Source organism: Protopterus annectens, chromosome 1.part1 (assembly GCF_019279795.1).
Source record: "Protopterus annectens isolate FY-2018-M chromosome 1.part1, PAN1.0, whole genome shotgun sequence".
Taxonomy (NCBI): domain Eukaryota; kingdom Metazoa; phylum Chordata; order Ceratodontiformes; family Protopteridae; genus Protopterus; species Protopterus annectens.
The window spans coordinates 804,900,594-804,915,226 of NC_056726.1; positions in this window are offsets into that span (position 1 = coordinate 804,900,594).

Genomic DNA, 14,633 nt, shown 5'->3' on the forward strand with positions numbered 1-14,633 from the left:
CTCCTAGGCCTTCGGGCTTTAAAAAATGTTCGAAATGTGGTTTCAAAATGTCTATTACAGACGATCATTCGCTCTGTGTATATTGTTTAGGTGCAAAACACTTGCAGGAGTCATGCAGCGTATGTCACGCTTTCCCTCAAGGGTCCTCCAGGAGAGGAAAAATAAATTGATTCTTAAGGGGTTAATTAAACCTTCCTTTGAAGAAGCCTTGGCATCCTCTCCTTCTCCGGCTAAAAAGAAAAGGGCGTCGGTTCCGACCAGTCCGTCGGATCCGACCGCCAAGAGACTTAGGCAGGCCTCTCCTTCGGCTCCAAGGACTTCGGAGCCGAGGTTGAACGGTCTGCCTCGATGCCACCAGTATCGACTCCTCTGGCTTCGGAGCCGATGGCTGGGGCATCGAGAGGCGGGTCACCTTCGTCGGCTCCACTGCTCTCGGAGCCGACAAGGGTCGCCCGCTCAGACACTTCCTCCTCGGCGCCGAAGTCCACATCGGCACCGATGGAATCTGGTGTGTGTATTCCCTCGGCGCCGATACTCATCGAGTTGCCTCGGAGCCGGTCCCCTAGCCCTTTGGGGCCGTTGGAGAGGCCGTCTCGAACCCGTTCTGTTTCCTCTCGGTCTTGAGGATGTCAGATTCTGATATAGACAGGGTGCTCCAAAGACTGTTCCAGTCCCCAGTCTTCCAAAATTTGTTTGGTTCCGACCCAGTTGGCTTCGGAGCCGATGACCTTGGCCCACCCATTGCCATTCCTCCTCCGACTGCTTGGCTCCGTCGGAGCAGGTGCTGTTGGAGCCGGTGGAGATCTCAGGGTCGGCTCCGACCCTTACTCCAACCCGGCCTTGGTCTGAGTTTGGTACGCGGACTTCTTCGGCTGGACCGGGGTGATGTTTCGGGACCTATGCTTTCGGTTCCGAGCCTCCCCTCGGTGCTTCGGCTGCGGACTTCCGTCGGCTATCACGGCTCCAGAGACCGGACACTCCCAGGATTCTGGGGTCCGGCTTTCAGGGCCATGAGGAGTGCCTTGGCCAAGTCCTCTTCGGCCATCTCTCCGGCTTTACCGGCACCTTCCCTGGGCGTGGAGACTGGGTCTTTGGCAGTTCCCTGTCCGTAGTCAGCGGAGCCCGAGGCCTGAGGTTACCCCAGTGGGGTTCCCCTCCTCCTGAGGGTTCTTGAGTTGTCTTCGGAGGAACCCCAAGGAAGAGATCGTGCAAGAGGAAGCACGTGGACTCCCAGTCTATTACATCAGACACTGATATGGATGATGCAGAGGGGTCCCAGTCGTCCTCGGATGATGTCTCATTTGCAGACATCTTAGAGATCCTCAAACAACGAGGCGGCTGGATATCCAAACCCCCTCTGCGGACGAGTCAGTGCTCCTCAAGGCCTTTGGTGCTCAGCCCTCCGCCTCCTGGGTGTCTCCGCCTTGACGAGCTTCTGGATTTAGTTTGTCGAAGGGCGTGGGAACACCCAGATACCGTGGAACCAGTCCCTTCTCGTCCAAATAAATTTTTGTCTGCTCCCCCCCGAGAAGGAGTTCCTTACTAAAGGCGTGGCTGTAGATGCCATGGTGGTGGCATCTGCTACACAACAGGACGTGGCAGAGGCTTCAACGTCCGTCCATCCTCCTAATAAGGAGTCTAGGAGTATGGACAGGTACGCGAAGCGCACCCTGACTTCAGCGGCCTTTACGTTAAGGTCTCTGAATTATTTGGCACATTTTACCAGGCTTCAGAGGGATCTGGTCAAGGAGTTGTCAGATTCCCTCTCGGGTAACCTACCTGAGCAGCTAGCCCAGTCGGTTAGCTCTCAGTTGGCTATCCTTACGTCAATTTCTAACTCGTCCATGAGGCTCATTTCCTATGCGGCCGAAGGGGCGGGTAGAGCGGCAGGCACAGGCGTGGCTCTCGTGAACAAGCCTGGCTCCGCTTGTGTCAGTTCGGAGGCCTTCAAGTCTTCCTTCGCCGACGCTCCCTTTGATGGGTCCTCATTGTTTGGACCCAAGGTTAAAGACACCCTTACCCGCCGTGAGGAAGAGGGAAAAACTTTATCTGCCGTAGGTGCCCGGTATTGCACTGCCTTTCGGCCTTACCCCAAGCCTAAAGGAGGGGAAAATGTGGTTCCAAATCTCGCAAGTTTTTCTCCCAGCAGCAGGAAGATTCCCCTTCCAGAGGCAGAGGACGGGAAATTTTTCAGGGAGACGCCGTCCCAGAGGCGGCAGAGGGCCCCGCAATTCTGGAGACCGCGAGTCCTTTCGTGGCTCTTCAGCCTCCCACACGTCATGAGGGATTGCCCGGCTGTGCTGCTCCGGAGCCAGTCGGGTGTCGTTGCCAAGCACCTAAAAGCCTGGGAGTCAATCACTCAGGACAGATGGGTGCTTCGGATCATTGCCGGAGGTTACACCATCCCATTCACATACTCGCCCACCGTCCAAAAGAATCCCGGACCCACCACCCAGTCAAAGGGAAATGGCAGCCGCAGAAGCTTTAAAGCTGCTAGAAAAGGAGTCATCCAACCGGTCCCCACAGACCAGATCGGATCAGGAAATTACTCCAGGTTCTTTTAGTGCCAAAAAGACAGGGGACCTGAGACCAATATTGGATCTCAGCAGACTGAACCAATCCGTCAAGAAATCCAAATTCGAATGGTCACGTTACAATCCATTCTCCCATTGTTGGAGAAGGATGTTTGGATGTGCTCCATAGACCTCAAGGACGCCTATTATCACATACCGATACATCAGGCGTCCAGAAGGTATCTGCGCTTCAGCCTGGGAGTCAGTCATTACCAATTTTGCGCTCTGCCCTTTGGTCTCACCACAGCCCCCAGGGTGTTCACCAAGTGTTTGGCAGTAGTGACGGCTCACCTGAGAAGTCTTGGATTCCAAGTGTTTCCCTATCTCGACGACTGGCTCCTGACTGCCACCACCAGGCATCTACTAATGGACAACCTCAAAGCCACCATCTCCCTGGGTATTACCCTCGGATTACATTCAATTGGTCAAAGTCTGTCTTGCTGCCCTCTCAGCATAAAGTTTATAGGAGCAGAGATAGACTCAAGATTGATGCGTCTTTCTTCCTGCCGAAAGGATCCAAACTTTACAGGGCCAAGTTCAAGCTCTGATCTCGAGATCCAAAGCCCCAGCCAGGATGGTTCTACAAGTTTTAGGCTCAATGTCTGCCACGGTTCTTTTAGTTCCTCTGGCAAGATTACACATGAGGATTCTTCAGTGGCTATTGTCAACTCAATGGTCCTTTCAGGATCTTCCCTCAATCATCACATCATGATTACGGATATATGCAAAGGGACCTTCGCTGGTGGCTTCAGACATCCAATTTGGATCAAGGAAAACCCTTTGTTCTTCCCTCTCCAGTGGTTACCCTGACGACAGATGCCTCCCAGATAGGGTGGGGGGGGCATTGTCTGGGCAGGCTAGTTCAGGGCTCCTGGCTTCCAGACGAAGCTCTTCTCCACATCAACGTGTTGGAGATGAGGGCTGTGCTTCTATCCCTACAAGCCTTACACAAGTTTCTTCCTCAGGGCATCATCGCCATCCACACAGACAACATGTCGGTGGTTTGGTATCTGAACAAACAAGGAGGGACCAGATCATACCCCCTTTGCAGAGAGGCCATGAGAGTGTGGGAATGGGTTGTAGCTACCAACCGCTTCTTGGTAGCGACCCACATCCCGGGAAAGTCAAATGTATTGGCAGACAAATTAAGCAGGACAATTCTCTCTCCTCACGAGTGGTCTCTAAACCACACAGTAGCAGCTCAGGTTTTCAAGAGATGGGGGACGCCGTGCTGCGACCTATTTGCAACTCCACAAAACACCAAGTGCCAAAGGTTCTTCTCCTTGATCCCACATCAGGGAGTACCAGCCATGGATGCTCTAGCACAACCTTGGCCAACAGGGCTACTTTATGCCTTTCCTCCAATTCCACTTCTTCCCAAAGTTATTCAAAAAGCTTCTCAACTGGGGTCTTCAATGATACTGATTGCCCCATACTGGCCTCGTCAGATATGGTTTCCTTACCTGAAGAAGCATGCAGTGGACGATCCGTGGACCTTAGACCTGATTCCGGACTTGCTAATCCATCAGTCGGGACATTGGCATCAGTCCCTTCAATCTTTGAAATTGACAGCTTGGCTCCTCCACTTCCGACCTTAGTTAGAAGACACACACTAGACCCTGAAGTTGTTCACATTTTATCTTCGGCCCACAAACCCACCACTAACAAATTGTACCTCAGTAAGTGGAAGAGGTTTGCTATCTGGGCTCAACTCAAGGGCTTAGACCCTATCACTGCTCCTGTCCCAGAGGTTTTGAAATTCTTAACATCCCTGTTTAATCAGGGATCTTCTGTCTCAACTATTAAAGTCCAACTAGCGGCTATCTCTAAATTCCACGAATCCATGGATCCTCCTTTGATGAGCAGCAGACTATGCAAAACGTTCATTAAATGTGCGAGTCTATTAAGACCACCAATTTTTCATCCTGCACCTCCGTGGGATCTTGATTTGGTGCTTCGCGCATTAACATCCCCCCTTTCGAACCGGCTGCTACATGCGAGTTAAAATATCTGTCTTGGAAAACGGCATTCTTAGTTGCAATTACTTCTGCAAGAAGAGTTTCAGAGCTTCAAGCCCTGTCTATTAAGCCACCGTACTTGATTTTCCACAAGGATAGAGTATCACTTAGGCCTAATCCATCCTTTGTCCCAAAGGTCTGTTCTAGTTTCTGTCTCCAACAATCTCTAGAGCTACCAGTTTTCTTTCCAAAATTCTCCAATGAAGCAGAATACACTCTCCATAAATTGGATGTTCACAGGCAATTACGCTTCTATTTAGACAGGACTCAGCAACTTCGTAAGTCAGACCAGTTGTTTGTGTCCTTCTCAGATAATAAATTGGGCCAAACCATCACAAAGCTACTATCTCAAAATGGATCAGAGATTGCATAACTCAGGCCTATTCTTCTTGAATAAGCAACTTACAACATCTATCAAAGCTCATTCTACCAGAGCTATGGCTACTTCTATAGCTTTTCATTCCAAGCTCGCTATATCGGAAATTTGTGCTGCGGCTACTTGGTCCAACCCGCACACTTTCATTTCCCACTACAAATTGGATGTGGCATCTAAAGGGCGAGCATCATTTGGTTCCACGGTACTCAGGAGTGTTTTCCAGTGAGCCACCCAGGATTCAGGTGCTAGGGTCGCTGTCCCATCAGTCAGAATGTAGGCGAGATAGGATCACATAACATCTTTTAGTTATGTACTCACCATAACTTCAGATGTTTGGGATCCATCTCGCCTACATTCCTAATACCCACCCTCCTTCCCCCTGCCTTGGAGATCAGAAGAGATTGAACGGTTTTGAGTTCAACTGTTTTATCTTGTTTCATCTGACGATGTTATATAAGCAGGGTATGCGTGTGTGCATGTATGCGGACAAACTAGATCTGGGGGACTGGTAGTGGTGCATCCTGGGATATAGTAAGCTCAGCCAATAAGAGACTTCGCTCTTTGGCATAAGCGTGCCGAGTCGGAGCCGAGGGATCGGCTCCGAACCCATCAGTCAGAATGTAGGCGAGATGGATCCCAAACATCTGAAGTTATGGTGAGTACATAACTAAAAGTTTACTGTGCCTCTGTCTAATAGTGACACGGGAGTAATCCCTGGGACAAACCTACGATCCCCCATCCACCTATCGAGATTCTTCTTGAAGAAATTCAGTGAGGTGCTCTGCCTCACATGAACTGGAATTCTATTCCAGAGCAAAGGGAGCCTCTGGGTTATGAAACTGTCCCTCCAGCAAGTTCTATTTATTTCTGTGCTGAGGTTCAAGTCCCTCGAGCGTGTGGCTCTAAGGGATTTAGATTTACTGTGGTAGAGCATGTCCATTAATTCTGGATTTGACATAGCTTTGTATGTCAGGCATAGATCACCTCGAAGTAGGCGGTATGCAACTGAGTAGAGCTGGAGTTTTTTTAACCGAGCAGCATATGGCATTTGACACAATACCTCACTGTTTGAGACCCTTGATCCTCTTGGTGAGATACGTTTGGGGTCTTTCTAATTGCTGCAGGTGTCGGGTAAGGTACATCCCAAAAGGGGCATTGTATTGTATGATGGGCCTGATGAGGGATGAATAAAGGGGCACAATTACCTCTCTTGATCTAGATGTGAAACCCTTCGTGATGAGGTGGGCTATGTAGAAGGTCTTTCTAACCACTTTGGCAATGTGGTTTTCAAAGGAGAGATTGCTATCAACTTGGGTCCCCAGGTCCATAATAACTTTCTCTGTACTTAATGGGTTTCCGCCTATGTGGTAATTTGTGGGCACATTGTTTTTGCCAAAGGGTATGACTATACATTTTTTGGCATTTAGCTTTAAACCATGGCGCTGGCACCAGTTATCTGTCTCTGTGAGACCTTTTTGAAGGATGTTTGTGTCAGCTGGAGAGTCGATTATGGCGCCCAGTTTGCAGTCGTCTGCAAACTTGGTGAGCCATAGTCCTCCCACGTTTGCCTGTACCTCGGAAAAGTATATACCGAACAAGAGTGGTCCCAGGACAGAACCCTGTGGGTCGCCACTTGTGACCGGTTTCGAGTCTGACATGGCTCCAGCAACTCTCACTCTGTGGGTTCCGTCTTTGAGCCAGTTTGCGACCCATCTTGTGACATAGGGGTTTATATTTAAGCTGGATAGCTTATCTATGATGCCCGAGTGGGGTATTGTGTCAAATGCCTTTGCAAGGTCCAGATAGGCTGTGTGGACTACCTTCCCTTCATCTATGGCTTTGGTGACTGTTTCAAAGAAGTCAACCAGGTTCAAAAGGCAGGATCTGCCCTTGACAAAGCCGAACTGGGTAAGATATAGTGTCTGTAGGTCCCCAATGTCTTTGTTTATGAGCTCCATGATGATCCTCTCCATAGCCTTGCAGACTAAGCTAGTCAGGCTTATGGGGCAATAGTTTCCAGGGTCCGTAGAGGCTCCACCTTTGTGGAGTGGGACCACTGTTGCTGTACGCCATTCTGTATGCACATATCCTGTAGTGAGGCTGAGATTGTATAGCTGTTTTATTTGAGGGATTAGTTCCTCTTGGAGTTCATGTAGGACGCAACCTGGGACGCCATCTGGTCCCATGGAAGCAGTGCTTTTTGCTTTGGAGAGGACAGCCTTCACCTGAGCATCAGAGATGTTTGGGAGGCAGCCCTCTGCCAGGATAGATACTTGCTCTTTTGGAGGGGGGGTGGAGAAGTTTGCACTGAACCTGTCTGCCAGGATATTGGCGATGTCTGTGGGTTCAGTGTATTTTTTGTCGTTTAGAATCAACTCAGAACAAGTCTGGGAGTTGCATCCCAGGTTCCTAACATAACTGAAAACAGCCTTATGATTGTCTTTGGTGTCCTGTGCAATTTTTCTCTCGAAGCTGGCCTTGGAGGATTTTATGAGGGATCATAATTTTTTGCTAGTACTGATCAGAGATGCCTTCCCTATTAGGGATTTTGCTCTATCATGTAGTAGCTTCCTCCTTCTGTTGTACAGTTTATTTACGGCAGGGGTCCACCAGATTGGACGCCTGCCTTTGGATGATTGGGTCTTGGTTTTGTTTGGGATAGCATGATCCATGCATTCCTGGAGATGTCCGTAGAATGCGTTTATATAGGATTCTGCAGTTTGGGCCGTAGTTTCCACTGGCCCTGGGGCCTTGAAGGATTCCACTTCGGTTTTGAGAAGTGAGAAGTTCGCTTTTGAGAAGTTTTTCACTGTGGTTTTCTGGGCTGGGGGTGGGGTCGGGATGTGGACATCCAGTGAAATTAATTTATGGTCTGATCTTACTAATGAGGGATATACTTCTGGTGTGGAGCATAGAGTCCCCATGTTGGTAATGATCAGGTCTAGTATTTTGTCCCCTCTTGTGGTAGTGGTGACTAGTTGTTCCATAGCATTTGAGTTTATAATTTCCAGGAACCTTTGGGCTAAGGTTCTGGGGCTTGAGTAGTGCTCCCAGTCAATGTTTGGGTAGTTGAAGTCGCCCAATATAATGGTGTTCGGAGAGATCTTCATGTTCTCCACTGTTTTCAGGAAAGCCGAGTGGGATTCCTGACTTTGAGAGGGTGGTCTGTAGGATGCTATAAGCTGAAAAGCAGTCTTGCCCACTGTTAGTTGCACATGGATGGTCTCCGATACTTCGTGCAATGCCACTAATCTGGAGGTGTGGATATCCTTGATAAATATGGAAACTCCCCCTCCTTTTTTGGTTCAGTCCGGGTTTTGGGGCCGAAAAGCATGATATGAGGTATAGCCTGGTAGTGCTGGGGTGCTCTCTGGAGCCTTGAACCAGGTTTCTGTCACTGCACAGATATCGATGTTCTCCATACTGAAGAGAGCTTTGAGTGCTTACATCTTGAGGTTATAACTTCTGGCGTTAAGCAGCATTACCCTTAGTTTCTTGTTCCTTGTGCTGTCTATGGGGGTGGGTTTGACTTTTGAGCCTTGCCTAAAAAAGGCACTATGGGGGTGGCAAGAACCTTTGCCAATATCCGAAAGCCCAGTGGTGACAGGTGCAAGCCGTCCCTAGCGAAGCAACGTGGCTTGTCGAGCATGTCATCCCAGGCTGACAGACACTGGATCCCCTTTGAATGACACCAAAATTTTAGCTAATTGTTAAAATCAATCATTTTGTCTTTGTACTGTGGCATCATTCTAGGTGAGGGTATATATAAAACAATGGATGTTCTTCATTAGAAAGAGTGCTGCAGTATAACAGCCGGCCAGCTCCCAAAGCTTTCAGGGCACTCTCCATGCACTCAAACCATCAGTCAGCTCAGGCTGAGCTGACCAGAAGTATAGCTTTCCTACTGCCAAACAGAGCACTTCTCTGTGAGTGTTCAAAGACTGACGATCAGCTAATACAGTTCCATTTCTGGGCAGGTAATTTCCCTTTGGGGGAAACAACCCTCCAATTTAATTTTTAATGACAGAAAACTTACTTTTTCTGTAAAGTTCAATTAATTATGCTAAGTGAAAGAGTTTTTTTCTGACTATCATGTGACTTGAACACATTTAAATGGGAGCATTTCTTTATTACTTTTATAGTAAAAATTGTTAGAAATGGCTTCAAACTATTTTTTCTGTGATAGAAGTTGTGTTATTTTACTTTTGAGGGTTGCATTTAAAGTGCTTTTCACTATGTTTTAACTTGAAAAAAGTTATTGTTTTACAATTTACCTGTTTTAACGATTGTTGCCGCTAGGCTTCCATGGGAATCACTCACCTTTTTCGGCCTAACCGTGAGACAAACTACCAGTTCCCTGGTTCTTCCCTCTTCCAGCCGCAAAAAGAAGAAACTTGTCAAACAGCCTTTACCACCACAACAGGCTGTTAAAGTGCTTCAGATGTAGGTGGGTGACTCTACTTTGGCTAAAACTGGTTCCTCGCATCACTCATTTTTTTTCTTGGGTCCAGCTGGTGTAGTCCCCACAACTACCATGGATTGTGGATTAGACATCCTCTAAGTTTGTTGGAATGCCTTTGGTGGGCAAAAGACAGCAGCCCTTGTTGGTCTTGTAAGAAGGAACAGAGAATATCACTCTAGACAGAAGCTATGCCCATCCCTAGGGAGAGTTTTCCTGGCATAGTGGGCCTGTTTCTACAGAAATTCTTATAAAAAAAAAACAAAAAAAGCATATTTCCTCTCATGTCTCAGTAAGTCTGAACTGGAGTAATTTATTGGATTTAGCTCAGGGTTTAGTGCTGGCCATTGACCTTTCCTTTATGGTTGTTTCTGTTAAAAAAAGAAATCTTCATTTTCTGAAGTGATTCAAGAGTTTGAACCTCAAAATGATTCTGAAGGCACAGGTTTTGTGTTGATCCTCAAATTTCTGTTTCATACTCTGAAGAGAGTGTGCCTTCAGACAGAACTTTTGAAGGACTGTCTTCCTCTGAAACTATTTCCATAATGAATCAATTGTTTCAGTGGAAATCTACTCTGATTATTTCTGTTCTATCTGCTTTTTAGGATGTTTTTGTCACAGTCTACAATTCCCCTGACAGTCAGCCTGCTGCCCAAAAAAAAGCAAATGGATTTTATAAAGTGTCTCACACGCTTAAGATGTTATACACTTATCCCAGATCAGACCCAGCAGCTATTGCTTTAGTGGATCCAGCTGTTGCTAAACATCTAATTACTACTAATCTCTCTCTCTTTTTGACATGAATACATACATACATACAAATATTTCACACATGGGCAGTAATGGCCTTCTAGCCTGCTAATAAACCAAAACAGTTATTCCCTTAATAAGTGTCCAAGATGTTCTTAAAATATCTAAACCAGTGATCTAATGTTGTCAATCTTCATTTATCCTTGATGTATGGTGATTCAGTTCCAACTCTCAGAACTGGCTCAGCCATTATAACAGCTCTCGCAAACCAAAAACTCTCAAGCTAAGTCCCTACCCAGAATGTCCCTTTCTAGATGAACTCAGATCTCATTTGATGCTGTTATGATAAGGACACATCAACCAAACTCTCTTTGAGCTAAGTGTAATTTCACTATTTTTCTTCTATTAATATTTGAAATTTTCTGAACCTTTTTTTCTCATACCCAGTTAACTTCACTTATATCTCACCTTTGCTAACTCTTCTTGCCATGTCAGTGTTCTTAACTACCATCGTTGGTAGTTTTTCCTGTTAAACTTTAGTTTCTTTCTTTATTGAGTAAATGTACTGTCCTTTTCTCCCTTTTACCTTGTGTTATCTGTTCTACCATTGCTGGTAGCGCTATCCCTTCTGCCTCTACCACTGGTAGTTCTGACCTACCATTGTTGGTAGCCCTTCTCTCTTTCTCTTTTTCTGTGTTCATGTATATCTAGTGTGAGTGTCTTCTGCCATTGATTCCCTTTTTATCAGTCAACATGGGAGATAAGAGTAAAGGTACAACTGGCTTTAAACAATGTTCTGATTGTAGAAGAAAAATGCACAATTCTGATGGGCATTCATCTTGCGTTTACTGCTTGGGCCCAGCGCATTTACAACAAGAATGTAATATCTGTCAAGCATTTAGTCATCAGGCCTCATAGAGAGGAAAAATAAGCATATTTTAAATGGTCTGATTAAAACATCTTTTGATGAGGCTTTGTCCAGTCAGCTTAGGACTTCAAAATTGGATGTGCCTTCTCCCTCATCTTCCTCTTCCCCTTCCTCCAAGACTGAACATGCTAAAAAGAGGAGTCGCTTGGTGCTGGCGTGCCCTTCAGCCCCGGCACATAAGAGATCTAAATCTTCATCTCCCACACCTACTGCGGAAAAAATCTACAGAACCATTCTATTTGGTTCCAATTGTTGTAACAAGCTCTGCACCTCAAGTTTCAGTGCCGTTCACCTCAGAGTTCTGTATTCATGTCACTTCTCCTTCCTCAGTGCCAGTTACAATGCTGACAGTATTTTTGGAACCGTTCCTTTCACTGTGCCGCTAGCACCATTGGAGCTATGATTCTTTATGGCTCCCAGAACTAAGTACTGCCCCTCAATAGATCCCTTTGTGGAACAACTTCCAAGCCCCTTTTTAGAAAGGCCAGAATCCCCTTCAGCCTTTTCTATTCATTCCTGTAGGAGTCTGATGGAAGTCGATGTTGTGAGATTAGTGAATCAGCCCCTCATGGTGAGGGGTCTTTTAGCCTTTTTTTAGATTTCACTGCCTTCTGGAAATGGGACTTGTTCTGCAAGGTCTCCACCAGATGTTTCTCCTCTAATCTCCACTGAGACTTTGGAGACCAATACTCCAGTTTCCCCAGTTCTGGTGCTGACAGCTCTTATGCTTTCAGTCCCAATGTCTTTCCTGAGTTCCTTGGCTCCTTCAGAACCCATGTACTCCTGGGGTCATAGCTCCACTGCCTCATTCATGGGCCCTTCCTTGGCTTCGTCCTTGATGGCAGTTTCTTTGGAATGGGGTGGGACCATGGTTCAGAGGTTATCCTTCCTTGTTCTGGGCTTCCATCCTTCTTCAGGGGAGCCTGCCTTTCAGGTCATGGAGAGGACCTTGGCCTCTGCAGATTCTCCCTATCAGAGCACTTTCCCAGGATTCCCTCTGGTCCAGAGCTACCACCAACCTCCACACCTAGACAGCGAACATCAAAGCTGCAGGACAACCCTGTACAGACCCTTACTTCTTCCGAGTCCTCCACAGAATTTCCTACTGAGGAGGTGCCCTGGAAGAGGTCATGTAAGAGGAAACACCTTGATTCCCCAGAGGATTCTGTCACGGATGACATGGACTTCGATGATGGGGAGGGATCCCCCTGGTCACCCCCAGAAGACATCTACTTTGGAGACATTCTTGAAATATTAAAGCAGAGGGGTGGCTGGAAGCCCCAAGACCCATCATCAGAGGAGTCTGTGTACCTGCAATCTTTCAGTGCTCACTCATCTACCTCTTGGCTGACCCCTGCCTGCTGACGATCTTATTATGTTGATCTCACAGTGGGCATGGAAGGCCCCTGATTCTGTAGAACCAATCCCCAGGAGACCAGATAGAATTCTTTCAGGTCCATAGGACCATTAGCATTGGGCCAAAGGTTTAGTAGTAGATGCCACAGTGGTTGTGACAGCCACCAAGAAGGAAATAGCAGAAGAGAGTTCCACTGTTCATCCCCCTAACCAAGAGTCCAGGGTTATGGACAGGTTTGGAAAGTAGGTCTATGCTTCTTTGATATTTGCCTTATGATTGTTGAATTTCATAGCACACTTCACTAGATTTCAGAAGGATCTGATCAAGGAGCTCTCAGATACCCTTGCAGGAGCTGTGTCTGATGAAGTACAGGATAAAGTAATCTCCCAGCTTGCCATTCTGGAGTCTATCTCTAACTTGTCCGTGAGGCTTATTGCGCATGCAGCCAAAGGAACGACTAGGGCAGCAGGTTCTGCCATAGCCATAAGGAGGCATGTGTGGATACGCTTGTGTGAATTTGCAGAGCCATTTAAGTCTTCATTCTTCAATACCCCATTTGATGGATCTTCCCTTTTTGGTCCCAAAGTCAAAGATAAATTGGCCAGGTGTGGAAAGGATGGAAAAACCCTATCTGCCATGGGTGTATGTTTCTCCACTCCCCAACATTCCTATTCAAGGAATCAGAGAAGTGGAAAAATGTGGGTCAAGAAAACCCAAGGGCCTTTCCGGGACACACGTGGTACTGACTCCCCTCGGGGCAGAAGGGGGAGCTATAATGGAAGATGCCAACCTCGCAGCAGAGGTGGCCCGCAAAGGGTTCCAGAGATTCTTTCTCAGGGGAAACCCTACCAGTGCTCCTGAAGGGAGGCCTGATTGCTTGCCTCTAGAGGCAGTTGGGGGAAGACTATCCTTGCACCCACTAGCCTGCCAAAAAATAACCAAAGATGCTTGGGTGCTAAGGATCATTGCCAGAGGATACTACCTTTTCTTACCTTAATTTTTACTCCAAAAACAAGAAAAGGAAGAATCCCCGATGTTCCACCCAATCAGGGGGATCAAGCAAATCTGGAAATTTAAAAGCTGCTAGAAGAAAGAGTCATCCAAGAAGTCCCACTAGACCAGATACGCTCTGGATTTTACTCAAGATTGTTTTTGGTGTCAAAAAAGACAGAGGACTCGATACCAATTTTGGATCTCAGCATTCTGAATAAGTTTGGCAGACAAAATTCCAGATGGTCACGGTTCAGTCTAGTCTCCCTTTCTTAGGGAAAGACATCCAGGATGCATATTAACACATAAAAATGGACAAGCACTCCAGGAGGTTCCTCCTCTTCTGGCTAGGAGCCAGTCATTATCAATTCAGAGCTCTGCCCTTTGGTCTCACCACAGCCCCCCCCCCCCAGTGTTCACCAAGTGTATGGTAGTAGTACCAGCTCACCTGAGACTGCATGGATTCAGAGTGCTTCCATATTTGGATGACTGGCTCCTTACCACTCCCACCAGTCATCTACTTGAACAGACAAGAGATTTCACCCTACACATTTGTTCTCATCTAGGTATACTGGGAAAGCTCGCCAAATCTTAACTAAGTCCGACTCAACAATTGGATTTTATAGGCGCCTGCCTGAATACAACTTCTTGCATGGCCTCCCTTCCTCTTTACAGACTGCAGAAGATAAGATCCCAGGAAGACATTATTCTCTCCAATGACAGTGTTTCTGCTCTATTAGTTCTACAGGCTCTAGGCCATGGCAGCGGCCATCACTTTGGTTCTGCCAGCAAGTTTCAAATGAGAATTCTGCAGTGGCTTCTTGCCTCCCAATGGTCCATACTCATTCATCCCTTGACTCATCTCATCCAAATTACCAACCATTGCAAGAAGGACTTATCTTGGTGGATGGAATCTGAGGAAATTCATTTTGGCCGACCATTTGTTTCACCCCAGCCCAAGGCCATAGTGACCACAGATGCCTTCCAGATCAGGTGAGGGGGCATTATCAGGGAAGAGCAGTCTGAGGTGCTTGGTCTCTGATAGATGCCAACTGCATAGCAATGTTCTAGAACTAGGGGCATTGCTCTTAGCATTGCAAGCCTTTCAAACTGCCCTCCCTTTAGGAACAATTGCAATTCACTCAGACAACATGTCAATAGTCTGGTACATCAAGAAACAAG